The sequence below is a fragment of the Macrobrachium nipponense genome, chromosome 45, assembly GCF_015104395.2.
Source record: "Macrobrachium nipponense isolate FS-2020 chromosome 45, ASM1510439v2, whole genome shotgun sequence".
In the NCBI taxonomy this organism is placed as follows: Eukaryota; Metazoa; Arthropoda; class Malacostraca; order Decapoda; family Palaemonidae; genus Macrobrachium; species Macrobrachium nipponense.
Window position 1 is genome coordinate 1,309,245 of NC_061105.1, and position 20,133 is coordinate 1,329,377.

At 38.5% G+C, this 20,133-nt stretch overlaps 1 protein-coding gene across 13 annotated transcripts in view; it reads right to left on the bottom strand.

Moving 5' to 3' along the window:
- Nucleotides 1–20,133, bottom strand: part of LOC135214262 (protein lap4-like) — a 225,576-nt gene that overhangs the window by 1,853 nt on the left and 203,590 nt on the right. The gene's annotated exons all lie outside the window — the stretch shown is intronic.

The window sequence follows — 20,133 nt, forward strand, 5'->3', positions numbered from 1 at the left end:
GAGACTTCCAATTTGTTGCAAAATGAAGGTAAATGATTGAATATTAATAGAATGTAAGAGTTTTAGCTTATAATTGCATTTTTCGACCATTCGGTCGAGTCAAAGTTGACTGAAGGTTGAAATTTTGGCACTTATCGTGATTTATATGAAAATATTTCAAAACTGATATAAGCTACAACCATGGGTTATTTTTTGTTGTATTCCACATAAAATTGCGCACATTTTCATATATAACACTCTATGTAACGGCTAATATAAAATGGTGCAAAAATTACGACAAAGTGACAAAATAATTTCCGAGATGTGTCGCTGATGCTTTTTAGTGCGAGAAGAAAGAAATTCGTGCATGCGCGCCTGGGTAACGCTTGTAAACAAAACAACAGCTTGATCCGTTAACTCCCAGCATCCCTCAAGGTGCTTGATTCAAAATTTTAAGCCATGTTGGCCTATAACTATTTTTCCGCGAATATTTAAAAAAACTTTTTAGCATCGATGTATTTTATGTCAATTAAGCACCCGACAGACAATTTTCGTCGATGTAAAATACGTCTAGTAGGCATTTAAGGGTTAAACTGTGGTATTTTTTATAAGTGAACTGGTTGAGTTTTTAATTTATTGAATTTTTCTTTTCTGAAATTCATCATTATAATTTGCCCTTTGTGTTTTTTAAATGTTTGGCAACTGGAAAATATGTACTATATGCAGAATATAAATTTAGGGCATACTATACAGATGTCACTGATTTTCATCGTCTGAAGGACTCTCCAAAGCTCTTAAGATATCTAGTTTTCTGTTGCTCTTCTTTCATGCATAAATCTTCCATTTTCATACAATCAACTTACCTGTCAGATATATACATAGCTAAGACTCCGTCGTCCCCGACAGAAATTCAAATTTCGCGCCACTCGCTACAGGTAGGTCAGGTGATCTACCGGCCTGCCCTGGGTGGCAGGACTAGGAACCATCCCCGTTTTCTATCATATTTTCTCTGTCGCCGGTGGTATCAACATTGTTGTTATTACCTCCTGACTTGGATTCTTTTTTCAACATTTGATCAACGTTTTTTCGACTTTTGGTGACGTATTTGGATCGTGTTTTCGGTTTTCATTCGCTACTGTGGACTGTTTTTTTGGAATAACTCTTTTGGATTTTTCTCAGGATGTCTGATTCTAATGTGAGTGTGAGAATGTGTGTGAATGTAGGCTGCAGGGTGAGGATACCGAAAGCTTCGGTTGATCCTCACACTGTATGCCGTAAATGTAGGGGAGTGCAGTGTTCTGCTATTAACACTTGTAAGGAATGCGAGAGTTTGAATGCAGAAGAATGGAAGACTTTGACTTCTTATTTGAAGAAGTTAGAGAGGGATAGAGTTAGAAGACTGAAAGGTGTGAAATTCAAAGGCCTAGTTGAGCCTTTAAATGATAATTCTAACCCTACTTCTGGAGAATCTCCCTATAAATCTCATTCTCAGAGTGTCTTTTCGGATTCGGCATCGGAAATCGCCAATCTGAAAGCGACGATTCGAGACATGAAGTCCAAGATGGCGGACTCGAAAGGTAAGGCTAGTGATAGTGAAAATTTTAGTGAAGTGAGCCTATCAGTGTTGTGGAGGGGCGTATTGATCGTCCCTGCGGCGCTCCCAGGCCTAGACCTCTTCCAAGCTCACATGCCCAGAGAGAAGGAAAGTCGAAAGCCTTAAGGAGGTCGGAGGGAATCCCCAACGGTCAGACGTCCCTTCAGCTAGCTTTGCTTCATGGCAGCCAGCTCAAGGACGCTACAGGAAAAGCGTCCTTCGCGAGTGTTTCTCGTCCTCTCCCTCTCCCTCACCTAAACGAGGGTGGAAGGAGTCGACCTTATCGAGACCGCTGAAGCGTCATATGAAGCAAGATATCGACTCGAGCCCGGAGCGCTTCTCTGATGACGCCCCGTCTGCTATCAAGAAGGCGAAGGTGGCGTCAACGTCACCTGACGCTTATGAGGAAGTACCTTATCATGCTTCTTCCCCTAGTGATGACGAAGGGCGCCAGGCCGCTATAGACGTAGGAGAAGCGTCAAGGAAGATCATTATGGCGGTGCAAGAACAACTTTCATCTCTTGTGGGAGTTTTAGCGCCCCGTCGGAAGGACGTGACGCTTCCTATTAAGAAGTCTCGTCCTCTCGCTCCTGCTCGGAAGACGTCTTTTAGAAGTGAAGCGTCAAATCAAGAGGATCGTAGACGTGACGCTCCGTCCAAGATTGTGACGCCGAGTAGGAAGCCCTTAGAAAGCGAAGCGTCTTCCAGACGCGAAGCGTCATCTAAACGTCAACAAGAGACGTCATACATGACGCTCGGAGAGCGGGAAGCGTCATACATGACGTCTTCTAAAGCGCGAGAGAAGCCGCAGGTTGTGACGCCTTCCAAGTCGATCAGAACGGGAAAAAGGAAAGACTTTCATTCCCTTAGCCCCTCTCCGATCAGGAGTTTGTCTCCCCCAGAAGAAGAAAGTTCTGAAAGGAGAGCAGAAACTCAGGATTTTCACGAGTTCGAACGAAACTCGGAGGATGAAGATCTTGGAAGAGAGGGCTTGTCAAACTATAAGGTTTTGACTACCATGCTTCTGGAGGAATACGGAGACGAGTTGACTCCGGCTGCTCCTCCTTCTCCGCGCTCGCTCTTTTCGAGTGCGAAGGCGAAGAAGACTTCGTCTTTTCTGAAGATGAAGCCACCATCTCGATGAAGCGGGCTTTACACGCCTTAGACGCCTGGATGAAGTCGAAGAAAGACTTAACCAGGACAGTATTTTGCATGCCTCCAGCAAGGTTAGCTGGGAAAAGAGGCATATGGTACAAGACGGGGGAGGATATGGGTATCGCTCTCCCTTCTACTACAGAGGCAGACTTTTCGACGTTAGTTGACGCTTCAAGGCGTCCTAGTCTTAATTCTCCCGCCCGCATTACTTGAGTATTTCGGACTGGGATCATCTCCTCAAGGGACTGTTCCATGTATTGGAAGTATTCAACTTCTTAGATTGGTCCCTGGGGTGATGTCCAAGAAAGCTCACGATTCGCAGGGAATCGAACCTGAAGCCTTGCTATCATTTTGTCGTGCATCGACAAAGCAGTACAGGATGGATCTTTGGAAGTCTCTGCATTATTTGGAGCAGGTCTTTTGAAGAAAAGGACAGTGTATGGCGCCTTCTTAACAAAGGCAGTCTCTGCATGCGCAGAGGGCAGCTCTGCTATATGCACCTCTTTCGGACTTTTTGTTTTTTATTTCCTCGAAGTTAGTGAAGGACGTAGCTCACTCTTTAACGAGAAGGCGACACAGGATCTTCTGACGCAGTCTGCTAGGAAGAAGAAACCTGCTTTAGTGTCGGACAAGAAAGAACCTAGCACTTCTAGGCAGCCCTTTCGAGGGGTCCGATCTCCAGACCTCCCGCAAGAAGGAAGGCTCCAGAGAGAAGAGGTAGGTCCGCCTTTCGTCCCTTTAAAAAGGGCAAATGAAACATTTCTCCTCCAAACACCAGTAGGTGCCAGACTCCTGGAATTCGTGGAAGCCTGGACACTGATAGACGCGGACGCGTCTTCACTAAAGATCATAAGGAAGGGATATCGTATCCCTTTCCTGAATACTCCGCCCCTAACGTCTATACCGAGGGAACTATCAGCCAAGTACAAGGATCCTGTGCTGAGGGATACTCTTCGATCAATGGTGGAACAAATGTGGGACAAGAGTGCAGTAGAACTAGTACTGGATCAAAACTCCCCGGGGTTTTACAATCGCCTTTTTCTAGTGGCGAAAGCCTCGGGAGGCTGGAGACCAGTACTAGACGTCAGCGCTCTGAACAAATTTGTTCAGAAGGAGAAGTTCTCCATGGAGACTTCTGCTTCAGTCCTAGCGTCATTACGACAAGGAGATTGGATGGTGTCTCTAGATCTCCAAGACGCCTACTTTCACGTCCCAATCCACCCTTCATCGAAGAAGTACCTCCGTTTCATGACGGGGGGAAGGATCTTTCAGTCAGAGCCTTGTGTTTCGGCCTGTCCCACGCTCCTTCAGGTCTTCCACAAGCCCTGATGAGGAATGTGGCGAGATTTTCTGCATCTCAAAGGAGTGAATGTCTCGATGTACCTAGACGACTGGCTCATCAGGGCCAGATCGGAGAGACAGTGTTTGGAGGACCTAAAGTTAACACTACAATTGACCAAGGCGTTGGGATTGCTTGTGAACCTCGAGAAGTCTCAGATGACCCCCAGACAAGACCTAGTCTATCTGGGGATTCGGATGGATTCTCGGGGTTTTCGAGTTTTTCCTTCGCAAGAGAGAACAGAAAAAGGTTTGAGGATAATCTCTCTCTTCTTAGAGAAACAGCAAACGTCAGCGAGGGAATGTTGAGCTTCTGGGGACGCTTTCCTCGCTGGAACAATTCTTCCCTCTCGGAAGACTGCATATCCGTCCACTTCAATTCTTCCTCAAGAAGTCTTGGAGCTGGAAAAACGGACAACTGTCGGACGTTTTCCCCATTCCAATGGAGGTAAAGGCACACCTACAGTGGTGGTTGCGGCCTTTGGAAGAGAACAAAGGGGTCTCTCTAAGTTCAAAGAACCCAGACCTAGTGTTGTTCTCCGACGCGTCGGAGACGAGTGGCTTAGGGGAAGCGACATTAGGCTTCGGAGGGAAGTGTCAGGCACCTGGGAACCAGCACAGGTGTCCTGGCACATAAATTGCAAAGAGCTCTTCGCCGTTCACCTGGCTTTGAAGAGTCTAGAACCTCTGGTGAGAGACAAGGTAGTACAAGTAAACGTGGACAACACCACCGCACTTGCCTACATTCGAAAACAGGGAGGGACTCACTCCTCGTTCCTTTACGAACTCACGAGGGACTTATTACTTTGGACTCTCACAGGAACATCTCCTGTTGACAAGGTTCGTACAGGGAGTAAGGAATGTGAGGGCGGACAGGCTCAGCAGGAGGAACAGGTCCTTCATACAGAATGGACTCTGAACGAGGAAGTATGTCGCGATCTCTGGTCTCTGTGGGGAACTCCTCACGTGGATCTATTCGCAACATACATTTCAAAAAGGCTCCCAGTGTTTTGCTCGGTCGTGGAAGACCCAAGAGCAATTATGGTAGACGCCTTCCTGCTAAACTGGTCTCGATAGAACGTGTACGCTTTTCCCCCATTCAAAATCCTGGGGTTAGTATTGAAAAAGTTTGTGGCGTCAAAGAGACGCATAGGATTGACTTTAATAGCCCCCTTTTGGCCGGCCCAGGAATGGTTCACGGAGGTGGTAGAGTGGATCGTAGACTTTCCAAGATCCCTACCAGGAAGGACGGATCTTCTCAAACAACCACACTTCAAGAGGTACCATCAAAACCTCCCCGCTCTCGCTCTGACTGCCTTTCGACTATCGAAAGACTTGTCAGAGCGAGAGGCTTTTCTCGCGAAGTGGCAAGCGCGATCGCGAGAGCTCGCAGAACCTCCACTTCGAAAGTATACCAGTCGAAGTGGGAGGTCTTTAGAAGGTGGTGTAGAGCCAAGAAGTTGTTCTCTCCTCTACCTCTATAGCGGAAATTGCTGATTTCTTGCTATTCTTGAGAGTAAAATCGCATCTAGCTGTATCCACAATAAAGGGATACAGGAGTATGCTCTCGGCTGTGTTCAGGAACAGAGGTTTAGATCTGGCAAATAACAAAGATCTCCACGATCTCATAAGATCATTTGAGACGTCAAAGTCTAAGGAGCCAGTACCTCCGAACTGGAACTTGGACGTAGTCCTCAAATACCTGTCTTCGGATAAATTTGAACCTCCTCATCAGGCCTCATTTAGAGACGTAACTAGAAAATGCCTATTTCTTTTATCGTTAGCAACGGCAAAAAGAATTAGCGAGTTACAAGCTCTGCAGGATAAAGTAGGATTCAAGGGAGACTCGGCGATTTGCTCGTTAAGACTCTGTTTTTAGCGAAAAACGAGAATCCCACGAATCCCTGGCCTAGGTCATTCGAAATCAAAGGAATGTCTAGTCTCGTAGGCAGAGAAGCAGAGAGGTCTCTATGCCCTGTTAGAGCTCTGAAGTTCTATCTTCAGAGGAAAAGTCATTGTGGGAGGCTCTAGACAAGGTCTTTGGTGCGCGGTAAAAGACCCCACAAGACTGATGTCAAAGAACGCTCTAGCGTTCTTTGTAAGAAACGTCATTACGGACGCTCACAAGGTTTGTCCGGACGAACAATTACAACTTCTGAGGGTAAAAGCTCTGAAGTACGAGCGGTTGCGACGTCTCTCTCGTTTTATAAGAATATGTCGCTTAAAAACATATTAGATACGACATATTGGTAGATGCAAACTCGGTGTTTGCATCTCATTACTTGAAAGACGTGCGTGTGACGTATGAGAAGTGCTTTTCTCTAGGTCCTATCGTATCGGCAGATACGATTCTGGGTACGGGAGCCGACACCAATCCTTAATATGTATATACTGTTCTTCTGTTGGATATGGTCGAGAATCTCTTCGAACAATGGAGGATTCAGGCTCGCACGGGCGGCCGTCTATGTTGTTCATAAGAGAATTCTCGTCATATCCAATTAGTTGAGTATAATTTTTTTTTGAAAAAATTATGTAGTGTGCGTAGTGGTTTTTGAGTTACGGTTGTTGTGACGAGTTAGGGGATAACTCGTAACAATCCTTAGTTCTAACAACCATGGTTAGGATCAGGTGGTCGGGATTGGTTGTGTGCTCCTTCATAAGGTGTATTGCTATATAAGTGGATCAGCACCCATTGACAAAGTCCTTTTAGGCTCTGCTGAGTAAGTGGGTAAGACCCCCATCGGCAGACCCACAAGAACTCTTGGCCATAGATCACATATCTCGCTAAAGTTTCTTGAGGTGAGCAGACTACTGGGCAAACACCCACCAAGTCTACCACCTATCAGGTAGGAACCAAGGTTTTATTTATACCTACAACATATGTTGTTTACCTGTCTATTCCATATAGTAGCTGTCTCTTACCCTCCACCGAAGGGTGCCAATCAGCTATGTATATATCTGACAGGTAAGTTGATTGTATGAAAATGATATTGTTATGTTACAATAAAGTTTCATACATACTTACCTGGCAGATATATACAATTAAAGGCCCACCCAGCCTCCCCGCAGGAGACAGGTGGAAGAGAGAAAATATGAGAGAAAACGGGGATGGTTCTAGTCCTGCCACCCAGGGCAGGCCGGTAGATCACCTGACCTACCTGTAGCGAGTGGCGCGAAATTTGAATTTCTGTCGGGGACGACGGAGTCCCTTAGCTATGTATATATCTGCCAGGTAAGTATGTATGAACTTTATTGTAACATAAACAATATCATTTCTTGTTTATTCTCTTTATCAGAAGTTTATGACTCTCATGTCTAATTTTTGCCTTGTCATCTTGTATGTGCATTGCTTCTGTAACACCTTTTATATCCAATTTGCTTTTCTAAATATGTTTGTTACTTCCATCTCCTTTAATGAGATACCAGTGACAGGTTGTGCTCTGTACTACGTTTTTTTTTCCTTGTCACTTGGCTTTTTGGTATCCTTTCTACCTCTTTTAGATAATATTTATCCTCCTCCTCCTGACCTATTCTCTACCAGGTCTTCAATGGTTCCTTTTTTCTTCAGTTGGTATCTTTTTTATATATTGTATGTATAGTCTCAACATGTCCCTTTTAAGTTTGTTTCACCAATTATATGAAGGTGATGAAAGTGTTGAACATTTTGAGTCCTGCTCAGGGGAACTAAGGAAACTAAAGATGCCAGTAAGGCAATCAGACCATGACTACCATGACCAGATTAAAGGTAGTCATTTTTGTGAAGTGGTACTTTAAACTTCTCTAAATAGTAAATTTTGGAATCATAAGTGTTTAAACATCATTGGCAAGGTGAACTAATGTGGAAGTTAAGGGCTTTCTGTTATTAAGTTAGTTTCCTCACTTGATTGCCATGACAATAGGCTTATATTCTAATTTCTGCTGAAGACTGGACCCATGTCTCCATCTTAATGAGAGGACAAAGTTTTCCTAATTTCCTTTCCTTCCTATTGGACGGTGAATAGGTAACTTGAAAGCCCTGAAGAAGTACAGTGGACTTTGTGCACCAGTTGCTTTCCAGCATGTTTATTTTGCATTACCCAGTGGCTTGAAACATCTGTAAAGTGGGATGGTAAAGTTGGAGGTGACCAGCTGATAAAACAAAGCACTCATTAGGTGGGATCCACAGATCTGTGTGAAGGGCTAGGTCTCCATGGAATAAATTTGTTGTCAATATTTACAAACCTGAGATTAGTTGTAATCTGGTTTAAAGAAGTACACGGGGCTTTGATCTAATTCCCTTTTTTCCCCAAAACAGTCGTGTGTTTATATCTGTCTAACTGTATTGAATTTGAATTGAATATGGAACTTAAGCCAAAGACCAAGCACTGGGACTGTGAGGCCATTCAGCACTGAAATGGAAATGACAGTAAAAGTGTTGATAGTGTAACAGGAGGAAAACCTCACAGTTGCACTATGAAGCAATTGTTAGCAAGTTCTGGTGCTTATTCAATTTTATCTCATTCTCTTCCATCTCTTAGTGCATAGGAGGACTGATGAAAATGGGGTTGAAAGAAAGAGGGGTAGGAAGATACTTTATTTGCGTATGATTCACAAAATCTCTGTAGGCTTACTGTTCAAGTGCAATGACCTTGAAAGGAACACAAAAAAATTTATTGTGCGTACACTATACCTAATGCCACTGTTGAGATGACCCCAGTCCTTATGTCTGCACTTGAACGTGTAGATTAAAAATTTGTTCTACATGTGTGTAATATATTAAACAGTTAAAGGGATAGGAGTAATTCTTGTTTTTTAAATTATAATCCAGTAGTATACTACTTCTGTCTTACATAACTATTGGGCCTGACTTATTCTGAAAGTATTTAGAAAGGTACTATTCGACAAGTTAGTAATTCTGGTGTTATTTAAGTAGAGGTGGGAGAAACTTTGGGGGCAGGTGGTTATCTCTTGTTTATTATTGTCATTATCATAATTGTATAATTTGTTAGCATAAGCTGTTTTTCCAAACTGTTATAAATATTTCAACTGGGCTAATTTTCCTTTTGATAGAATCTCCAGAATTTTTAAGAAAGGTTTCTCTCTCTCTCTCTCATTACTGTTTGTCTTGCTTTACTCCCAGTTACTGTTTCTGCTCTAAGATGGCAGCAGCATGAAATAAATGGTTTTTTTTTCTTTAATATTGTTATTTTTAAAAATTAGGTTAATGTATTCAGTATTAGAAAAACATACTACGATTTTGCATATTACATGTACTATATAATGTACTCTGTGGATTTCATGAATGTGCATCTATGAAGGGTATGGTTTAGTCTACAATGTAGAAAGAATCTTTATTTCATACACATTTTCAGGCATAGTCCTTAAGTTGTTAGTCAGGAATATATATTTTACATTATTATTTAGAAGACTCGAACCTACAAGTACGTAGTAATTTCTTATTAGTAAATAAACTACAAACACTTACTGCAGTAGTTTAATAGTCTCATTCTTGTATAAGAGTGAAGGCACAGAAACTGGTTGCACTTAGTAGTATGTATTTCTGTAGTATTTCAGAAGTAAAAAGTTCATTACATTTTACAAGAAAATGCATAATTTGGTCTTTAAAACACAATTTTACAAAAGTTTTGTTTCATTCTTAGTCATGATAAGTAGTTTACTTGGCAGGAGCAAATAGTGTAGTAACTAACCATATTTTGTTTTGGGTGGATATTACCAAGAGATACCAGAAGGAAGAATATTTGGTTTCTTAAGCATATTTCCCGCTGAAAAAAAATGTTACATTTTAATTTGAAGTGTTGAAAGTACATATTTTGAGTTTTTAAAACTTCAAATTAATTTTTTTCTAACTTAATCCTGTTTATGACTTGGTGTCTCCTCATTATTTGCATTTTGAACATTTTTTTTCTCAAGCTGTCAAGTAGTTTTTGCAGTGTCATATTAAAAGGAGGCATGAACTTTCAAAAGATGAAGATTAAGTTGATAATTGTTGATTGCCATAAAACTTTTCACTTGATTTACACGCAAAAAATGTATGGAGACTTTGCTTTTCTAGCCTTACCATACTTTAATGTCAAGTAATAGACATTAGAGTCAAGTAATTGCTCAGCTTTGCCAGTCATGTTATGGATTTTTCCATTACATGAGGCATATGTAGGTTTGTGCAAATTCCAGATGTGTCATTTAACTTGCAGAAAAGATCAAATGGCTCTGGTAGTTTGGTAGATGTGCAGAAGTTCTTGTCAAGTCATTTGTAATTGACTGAATACATAATGTGTTGTTTGATTCAGTAACAGTGGAATTATTGGGCTGGCAGGAGTGAAATTTGGTTAAAGAATTAGGTTTTTATTAAAGTATGATTTTTTTTCCAGAGTGGCATCTTAAAACAGTGCTTACCTGATATGCCAGTATATCTCTTATTTAAACTGAAAAAAAATAATAAGAATAAGAAAGCTTTATTAAGGAAAATAGAAGGCAATGTCTTGCAGTAAGAATCTGTGGAATACGTTCATTATGCTTCTGAGAACTTAGGTCTAGATAAAATTGTGAATGCATAATTGCCAAGTGGTAATTAGCTCGTTAGAGCAAAGATACACGTAATATAAATATGTATGAAGATAATATAACTAAGTTCATCTTTTTCATGAAAATTCAACGAAAATGGGAAAGCACATGCATATATTAATATGTACTTAAATAGTTTTTTTTTTTTTTTTTTTTTTTTTTTTTTTTTGGGGGGGGGTATGGGATACTAGTGAGTTTATAATCCCCACACACAATTTTCCAAGGGTACAGTCAGATGATTTTAAAACCAAAATGATAACTTGCTAACAACCCTTGGTAATTGATTACTTTCACTTAAAAAATCATTATGATTGTAAAAATCGAGAGTGAAAACCTTGGCACTGGTTAAAAAAATATTTCCAGAAACTAAGAAAATTTCCTCAATTTTGTTGTAAAAAGACTACAAATATGAGGGTTTCATTGAAAATCCTAATATGTAGTATATTGCTCAGTAGAGAAAATTGATTAAATTAAAAAGAATGAATGGAAAACATTACAATAAACAGAAATAATAGTGAACAGTTGTAAAAGTCTGGTAATCTCTAGAACTGTTGACCAGTTGCCAGAAATAAGAGAGTAATTCAACAATACCCAAAGTAATGTATGCACATTTGCCAGGCTACCTGAGCCATCTGAAGTTTCCAGTGTTAAGAACTGTTCAGGATTCACGTGCGACGTATAAATAAGCTGATGTTAAAGTAAGAACTTTGCAACCCCAAAATTGATTATGGCAAGCATGAAATGTATTGCAGACAGTATGTATGCAGTTATTTCTTTTGCATTTAAGATGTAAAAGTAAGTTCATGGTAAAGGAATACCCTCACTTTACCTTTTGTGCAGTTATCGACTATGCAACAATATATTTAAATAAAATCTGTGCTGACAAAGAATTTAATTAAGTTTAATATATTAATCTTTTTAAAAATTTGGTCATAAAAGAATATGGGACTATGACCAGTGAAATTGGATACCAGTTGAATATTGCTTATGGAATGAAAAGTTACTTGCATTTTAATATGAATAAGTTTTACCAGATCACTTAACTCTTAATTTCTAGACTCTAGTGGGCTGATCCAAAAAATTAATATTTAGACACTTGTGGGCTGATCCAAAAAATATATTCATGTTTTAAGAATAAAAATTCAAGTAGGAAAAGGATGAGGAGTTAACATTTCAGGTTAGTGTTATAACTTACAGTGGACATTCTCGCTCTTGATAGTTGGGTGGTGAATGTCTATATTATGGCTTCCATGGCACATTTTAAGTAATGCTAATGAAGAATTCCATTATGATGACTAGGAAGCTATAAAAAAGTATGCCCAGAAACATGGATTACTGTAGTATATCAAGAATATGGGTTCTGTTTTGCACGATACCAGCTCAGATAATATTTTCAAGTAATATAGATACAGATATTACAAGTAAAGAAAATGTGAAGAAGTAGCTTGGTCATTCTAGTTTTACCTCTGGGAGGCTATTAGTAGAAATAAGGCATAAGAATGAAAACAAGAAATATCAAAGAGATGAAAATGAGTAAGAATGTTGGATTAAAAACCTTGCGCACATAGATATTTATCATTACAAAATGTTTAAACCTTGCACAATTAGATATGAATGTCATCAGTACAATCCTTTACTAACAAAACTATCAGATTAGTATTTCCAGAATTTTCCTTATTTTCTATTAATTCAACAATTCTAATAAAGCCTACAACTGTCAACTAGCACCGAGATTCATGCTTTGAGTTTTGTGATCTTGTTAAGCTAAATAGTGATTAAAATAATTCATTTACTCAGACTATGAAATGTCTTCCAGCTTTGATATCTTAAAATGAAAGGTTCCATCGTTCAGATTATCTTTTATGACCACATACTAGGTTTTTTAAAAGTCATTTTACTTATCATGGCAAAGTTACATACACCTTATACATATTTTATATACTTTTAAATAGTGGGTTAAGTAGATAGACAGATTGAAAACTAGATGTATGTATGTGCGCACATGATGTGCACATGTATATGTTCTGTATATTTTTTGTATAAACAAGTATTCACATATTAAATTTTTAGTGTATTCATTGTAGTTAACTTATTGCAAAGCACTGGAAATATGGCCCTGTTAATAGCTCTTAAAAATAACTCATAATGAATGTAAGATACCTTTTGATAAATGTCACACAGTATTTAATGAAAGTCGATGTAGCTTGTTTAGTAGTTTGCTCAGCTATGTTACCTTGGGTCAGAGCCTCACTCGCAAATGGTCCAAACTGGTTGTGGTGCCTCAGCCAAGTGAGAAGACTAGGACTATTGCCGAACGTGATCGTGTCCTGTCTGAGAAAGTGATGCGCAAGACCGTACCTGTTGTGGACCCCAGCACAGGGGAAGTGACCGTGCAGACCACGGAGACTGTTGAACGCATCATAGAGCGTGAGGTGACCTAAGAATAATTGGTACTTTAGCTCTTTTAAGGCATGGGGGAGATTGAATATATTACAATTAGTCTCTAGTAGGTAGACAAATTTTGTTCTTCATATTTAGCTATAGCATCTTATTTATAGAGTCAAATCTTGGATGTATTGTTGTTGAAAAGTTTGTATTCATGGGGAGAGGTAAATGTGGTAAGACTTGATTTTTTTGCCATATTAAAAAAAAAAAAAAAAAAAAGTTCATATAATTTTTTGTTAGGTTTCAGTGTGTGCATATAACAGGCTTATAGATTTGGGTTCACCATGTTTAGGAATTGTAAGCTGTTTAGACCGTTTGTACATTAGTTAGAGGAAGCTTATGCTACAATTATTTTTGTATAGTTACTTAAGAAACAAAATTTAGAAAAAGTTAGTTAAGGAAATGTGGTTCATCCTGGATAGCAAGGATAGTAGTCTCCCCCTAGTCTTATGAGCTTGCTTGGGAATGTTTCTACACAGCAAAGTGCTGTTATCATGGCACTGTATTTATTTTATCTTCTTGAGCCTGCGTCCACTGCTCCCCAAGCTGATTTTCTTCACTTTTAGCAAGAGTAGAAGCAACTGTTTCCTCACCTCCATGCAAAGTAGATCGCAGTAATGGCAGCTGGACAGCCATTACCCTCAGTAGCCATTATGCAGAACACTCTTCAACTGTGGCAGCAGACTGGTCACATCTTGCTTCTTCATTGTAGTATCTGAATATTCAGCTGGAAGGAAGTCACTGTCCTTTTGCAGTTTTAACATGGTGTTCCATATAGTGCAGTATCTATGTGCTCCTCCACATGTTCTGTGGGGAAAACCGGGCATCGCCAACTACCTACTTATGCCAGTCGTTCACCTGAGGCACCTCAAGCAAGCTAAAACTACTTGGGCACTAAAGCTGAATCTTGGATAGTGAAGGGCATGCTTGATGGGACTGATGTAATTGTTAATGAATAACAGAGATGTCTTATTGTCACTTTAAAATCAAGTTTTATTTTCCATGAAGCACTTCTATTATGAAAATTCTAACCAAACTTGCAAAGAATTTGACGTAATTTGAGACCTATAAACTAAATCAGATAACATGTTTTTACAAGAAATATATACACACTTGCATTTCTTTGGAAGCTAGATTTTAAAGTGACAGTATAAAAGAACCTGCAAAAGCTTGTCATTTTCTCATAACTTTTTACTGTTGCAACCTCTGCACCTAATTTTTCTTGATTCATACTCGTTTACTAGCTTTGTTTTTCCTAGTCATCATAGTTACTTAATCCTTTTCCACACTTTTCTTTATAGAACTTATATGTCTTTGTGGTGTCATGTCTTTGGTCACTTGGTATTCTCTGTGTCTTTTTTTTCCTTGCTGTAGTTATTTGTTTCTTAATGTCTTCAACTACTACTTTTTCCTGTTACTATTGCATAGATGCCACCTTTCTTTTTAGGTAACGTACGGAATCTCTTCAAATAAATTGGTATGTTGATATTTCAACATTCCCTTGGAATGGTGATGTATTTTTATTTAAATTGGTATGTTATTTCAACATTCCTTGTGAATGGTGATTTATTTTTGTGTTGAAATAAGGTATTTTTTATTCTTTTATTTTTGTTCTTTATAAAATACAATTTGTATTTTACAAGCCCAGTAATTATTGCCTTATTCCATGCAATGATTCTTAGCCACACCAACTTGCTCAATTCTGAAAGACAGATGCAAAATACAGTCATACATAGCCTAATATTTTATGATTATTTTGTATGAAAAATGTTTCATTTTGTTAGTGTTATTCATTACAACCCCATTCATTATTTGATTATAATAATGGATTGAAAGTAGCCAGTAAGTCCAAATGCAAGACATGCACCTGTCACATGAGGCATGAATACAGGTACTCCAGGAAAACACGTTCACTGTGTACTAGATATGAAGAATAAGTTTTGAATATTTTCCTAGCCTAATCTTCCCTATATGCCACAAATGTGCAATCTACCCACCTGTTCACATTCCTCGGTCCCAGTACTGCATTCCAGCTTATGAGTTTGAACAACACCTCAACATGACTTACAACCCACAAATTCCTATAAGACAGAGAGCTCTCTCCTACCCTACCAAACACCAGTTCTATGTGTCCTCTTCTTCCCGCTCTGTTATTGTTTACTTTTCTACCCCACGCTGCCGCCATCTTGTCTTCTATGACGTCACAACGTAACTTGGATATGTCAAGACATTTTCTTAAAATCAAACACATTTCCCTTACATTGAACATTGCCCATATTTCACCAATACAGAAAATAAAAATAAAACTGACTAAACTGATATATAGTCATGAGGATGAATGACCTATATCCCTTAAAACGGTTAAAATTTGTCCTGCCACAATGAATGGTCCCAAAGACTGCATTAAAAGATACAAGTCACATCACAGAGGTAAAATCATGGAAAATTATTTTTACAATATTAAGTACCTGCTTTAAGGGTAATAAGAGGGAGAATGGTACCATAGCCTATGCTGAGTTACAGAGGACGCAGAAGAAGTGATTTGACTCCTGACCCATAGTGGTTGCAAACACATCTGTAGATGGTCTGAAACAATAGAAGGCATGACAACTGCAGAAAATTATGTATGTTAAGAGAAGATTGTTTACTACTGCACATCAGAATATATACTTGGAAGGGGGATGGGTATTGGCCACAAATAAGAATGATTCACAGAGGAATGTCATTCCGTGAGTAGCTTAAGAAAATGACTGCACAAGAAGATACAAGACCAGAACCAGAATCAGTGACAACTGGCATGATATTACAATGAAAGCTGCTGGTACAGTGAAGGTCACGGTTGCTAAGGATAATGGAACCTCGGGTTACGTCACAGTAGCTATGGTGGTGTCTGTTGGTGACATAGATACTGAAGGTGTCATGAGAAATTACAGTCTACACTGGAGATAGAGGAGGCAATGCTGTGGACATTGCTGAAGTTTACAGAACCACCATCAGCTTGTTGGCAGGTGAACAAACAGTCAGCAGCGAATGCAGAAAATACCCTCTTCTTCAAGTGATCAATAGTAGATGCATCAGCAGGTCTTTGGAACTAACAGTAAGGACAAAGACTTGAAGCACAGGATAAGGCAAAGCTAGGGAAGGAAATGCCCAAGAGGGCAAGTCATCAATTAGAAAAAACAGATGGCGGTGACACAACATACAAATAATTGCACTTCCAACATTCTGGTATAAGTAGGCAGCATTGTGGACATGGACCTTTTCTAAAGAAACTTCAGTCGTGACTGCAGGAGTAATAACATGTGTTAAGTGAAATATATATCTTCCTCTAGGCACAGACTAATCACTGATCAATGGACCAGTTCACACACACAGGCGCTTTCTAAATAAAGGGGACCTTTAATGTAGATCCTTGTCATAAAGAACATAAGGAGCTGCAAGTGCTTTCCTAGTACAATGTGGTGCAATGAATTCCGTACTAAAATTCATCATAATTATACAAACAGAAGTAATGGGAAATTAATACCAATCAAAATAATTATCCCAGTGACTTCTCAAGTTCCCCATAAATACTAGGACACTGACATTAGGGAATGAAAACAAATCCTAAAATTTAAAAAATTATGAACATCAACCATTAACAAGAGAATATGAACTTATTTTACAGTCACTTATAATAAGTAGAAAGTACTGTAGTAAATTAGAACATAAAACGGTAATTGTAAGTCACTGTAAATTACAGGAAAAAAATACTAAATGTATTATTTTATTAATTCCTTGGCAGTGGTAAAAAAAATTAAGCCCAAGGTGAGGTGATGAGTAGGCAATGCCCAAAGGAGTACTGGAAATATTTACTGCAACAAAAGCAAGTAGTACTCACAACTACCATACGGCAGCAGTGACTCCACCTGTCAGAAAGGCAAAAATAACTGTAAAACATGTAAAAGTTTCCTAAATACAGTGAAACTATGAGAATGGAGAATAGATAAATAGGAAGTGATAGAATCAGTGAAAAGGAATGGCACATTATACCAAATGGAGAATTATGCTCATCTTGGAGGAACAGCTTGGAGAAGATACCTTGTAGGATGGCAGTGTGGCCTGTCTTTCAGGATTTAGTAAGTTGAGGTGCCCAGAAGAGCCATTGAACAAAATAAGGCTATTTATGATTAATAGGGTTTGGAATTGACAATTTAGTCATATAACTGATTACAGTATACTCAAACTTTTCTGCCTACGGTATGTTGAATTTACAGATTTAATACACTGAATACAACATATCCCATATTATTTTTAAGAATTTTACTTTATTTTTATTTACCTGTATGTTTTTGCATTCACTTTGTTTTTTTCAAACATTTTTCTCTGTGAAATTAATTTATTACATGTTATCCATTAGACCAACAAAGTATCTAATTATTGGAAAAGGGATTTTGTATATGCAATCCATTTATCAAATGAAGGCCTTTTAAATAAATTTTAGAAATGAAAGAAGTGCTTAGACACATGAAGCAAATACTGATACATTATCATTTACTATGAGATTCAGGGTCTCTGTAACACGGTTTTTTGGACTTTGCTCCTTGTCAAAGCATCGGATGTAGCTGAAAGTTGACACATGTATATTTTACAACCACACACAAATTTTGTCAGCATTATCAATAACCTAAACCCGATGGTTTTGATTTTTATAGAGTAAAAATGAACTAGCCGACGCCACGGCCAATGATTACGAGCCAAGAGTCGAAAAACATTCATTACGTAAGCAAGGTAAACAAACACCTCTTGACTAAATGTTGCCCCGCCCATCCACTAGACAGAAATGCCATCGGCTCTGAAACCCAAAGACTTTATGAATGGCGGAACGATACATAGATGTGGATGGGGTATCAGTGCTAGCGTAGTAATACTACTGTAGCAGTAGTGCCGCAACAGTATAGCAGTAAAATACATGAATTAAACGTTTAGACCAACTGCTGGGATCCTTGAGGATCATTTAGCACTTCTTACAACTACTCGAGAAATTAGTTTTTATAGCCAGAAGTTAAATTTTCTAATCCAACAATGCCCATGGTAGCCTTCAGTGTTATCCTGAATTATAACGAGGCGAAAGTGGGTGGAGCCTCATGAAGTCACCATTCTGACGATAATTATTGGTGAAGGTTTAAAGCCAATATATGGTACCGGCTATTTTTTTTCAGTAAATAGGTAGATAGCCAATAAATAAAATTGCTTGACATAGGATATAACAGTTATCAAATCAAGCTTGTCTACTATGTTTTTGGTAATTACCAACTATTCCCTACATCTTGTCAATCTGATTGTGACCTATAAAGTAGACTGTAATTTCTTTGGAAACTTATTTTGGGAATTAGACTAATAATCGAAGTGTTTTTGTATTTATTAACATATTTTGTTGGTTTGTTCATTATGACAATTATCAGTGGGGAGGTTCCAGAGTTCATAAAGGTGTACTGCTTTGCTTGTATTTTAAAATTTGTATGTTCATTGGTTGACCAGAGGTTTAGCCTTCGTTACGTATAGCCAATCATCCATCGAGAAACGGGGAAGAAATGATGTCATAAGTTACGTAACGATTGTGCGTTCGAAACCTTTTCTCTGAGTAAGTTGGCCCGTCTTCAAAAAAGGTCACTTTTACATTATAAGTACCAAATTTATTCAACCTACGTAGTGCAGAATACACTCAAAATTTATGTGTTGATATAATATGTATTCTGAATAAGCGTTATATTTATGAAATGCATAGATAAAAAGTTATTGCGAAAAAACCGTGTTACAGAGGCCCTGAATCTCATAGTAGTGAGATCAATAGTGAAGAAGATACAAGTAGTATATGAGAAGAATTCACAGTAGTACATGATATGGCAGGAGTTCCTTGATTGGCTTTTATCACAAGAGGAAGTAGCAGAGAAGAGTGGAGTTCAAAGACTGCTAAGTAATTGGAGATATTTAAGGAGAAAAAGGGAAGTGGTAGATATTGGAAGTGGCATGTTGCTGACTAGTTGGCATTCTGGTATAGTGTACAGCACAGATCAAAATTGAAAAAAAGTTGTGCGATGATGAACAGTAGGCAAATTCTTTTGGGGTCAGTGTCTAAGTACCTCCATTTAACATTGGCTATTTACTACAATTATACATATTGCTATTTTGTCTTATATTGGCAGATGTTTTAGTTTGTGTCTGGCTGTAGGCTAGGCTAAGTGTGCTTTTGACAAGGTACTGTATACTATGGCCTATCAAAGTTTAAGTTTTGGTCTGCTGGTATGTTTAGGCCGCTGATGTAAGCAGCAGAATTTTGAGTAAAAAGACTTACTTTATAAAATAAAAGTTAAACAAAAATAACAGTTGGTTATCCGTAACTGAGTATGTTGAAGAATTAGGTAAAATCTCTTGATGTACATTGTGCTTCAAAACTAAATATAGTAACTGGGATAATAATAGCTTGCTTGGTGATGATTTCTAAGTTATGGAGTTCTTGTTATGAGGGTGCTAATCAGATCTTGTCTTCGGGAAAGAAGTCTTTCCAACTTTCCAACTTCATTTTGTAAAATTATTTGGCTAAATTTTTTATTTTTCTTTCAAGCAATGCTGCTGGTAGCCTCCAGTGTAACCTAATCGACAATGAATTTTATTATCACTTGTCATTGTGGATACCACTCTGGATACTGCTTGTATTGATTTGTTTTCTCTGAAGATAAAGTATGATTTTATCATAGAGAAAATTTTGAATTTCAGCTAACTGTAAGACTGTTTTCTATCTTACTGCATGATAAGCAGCATTTCACTGGTTATAATTGTTTCACTTAATTTTATAGGCATAGACAGAAGTTACCTTGAAAAATTCCATAATACTCTCTCTACTTTATAGGTGGAAACTTGCCGAGAAACATTGATGACACTTTCCCAAATAACTGGATGCAGAAAATGCAAATGAAAATCCAGTTAAGACAGCTAGCAGCATAGAAGACCCAACAGAGTAGAAGAGGAATTAAATAATAAAGATGATGTATATACTGACTCTACAGAGATGAAGGTACAAA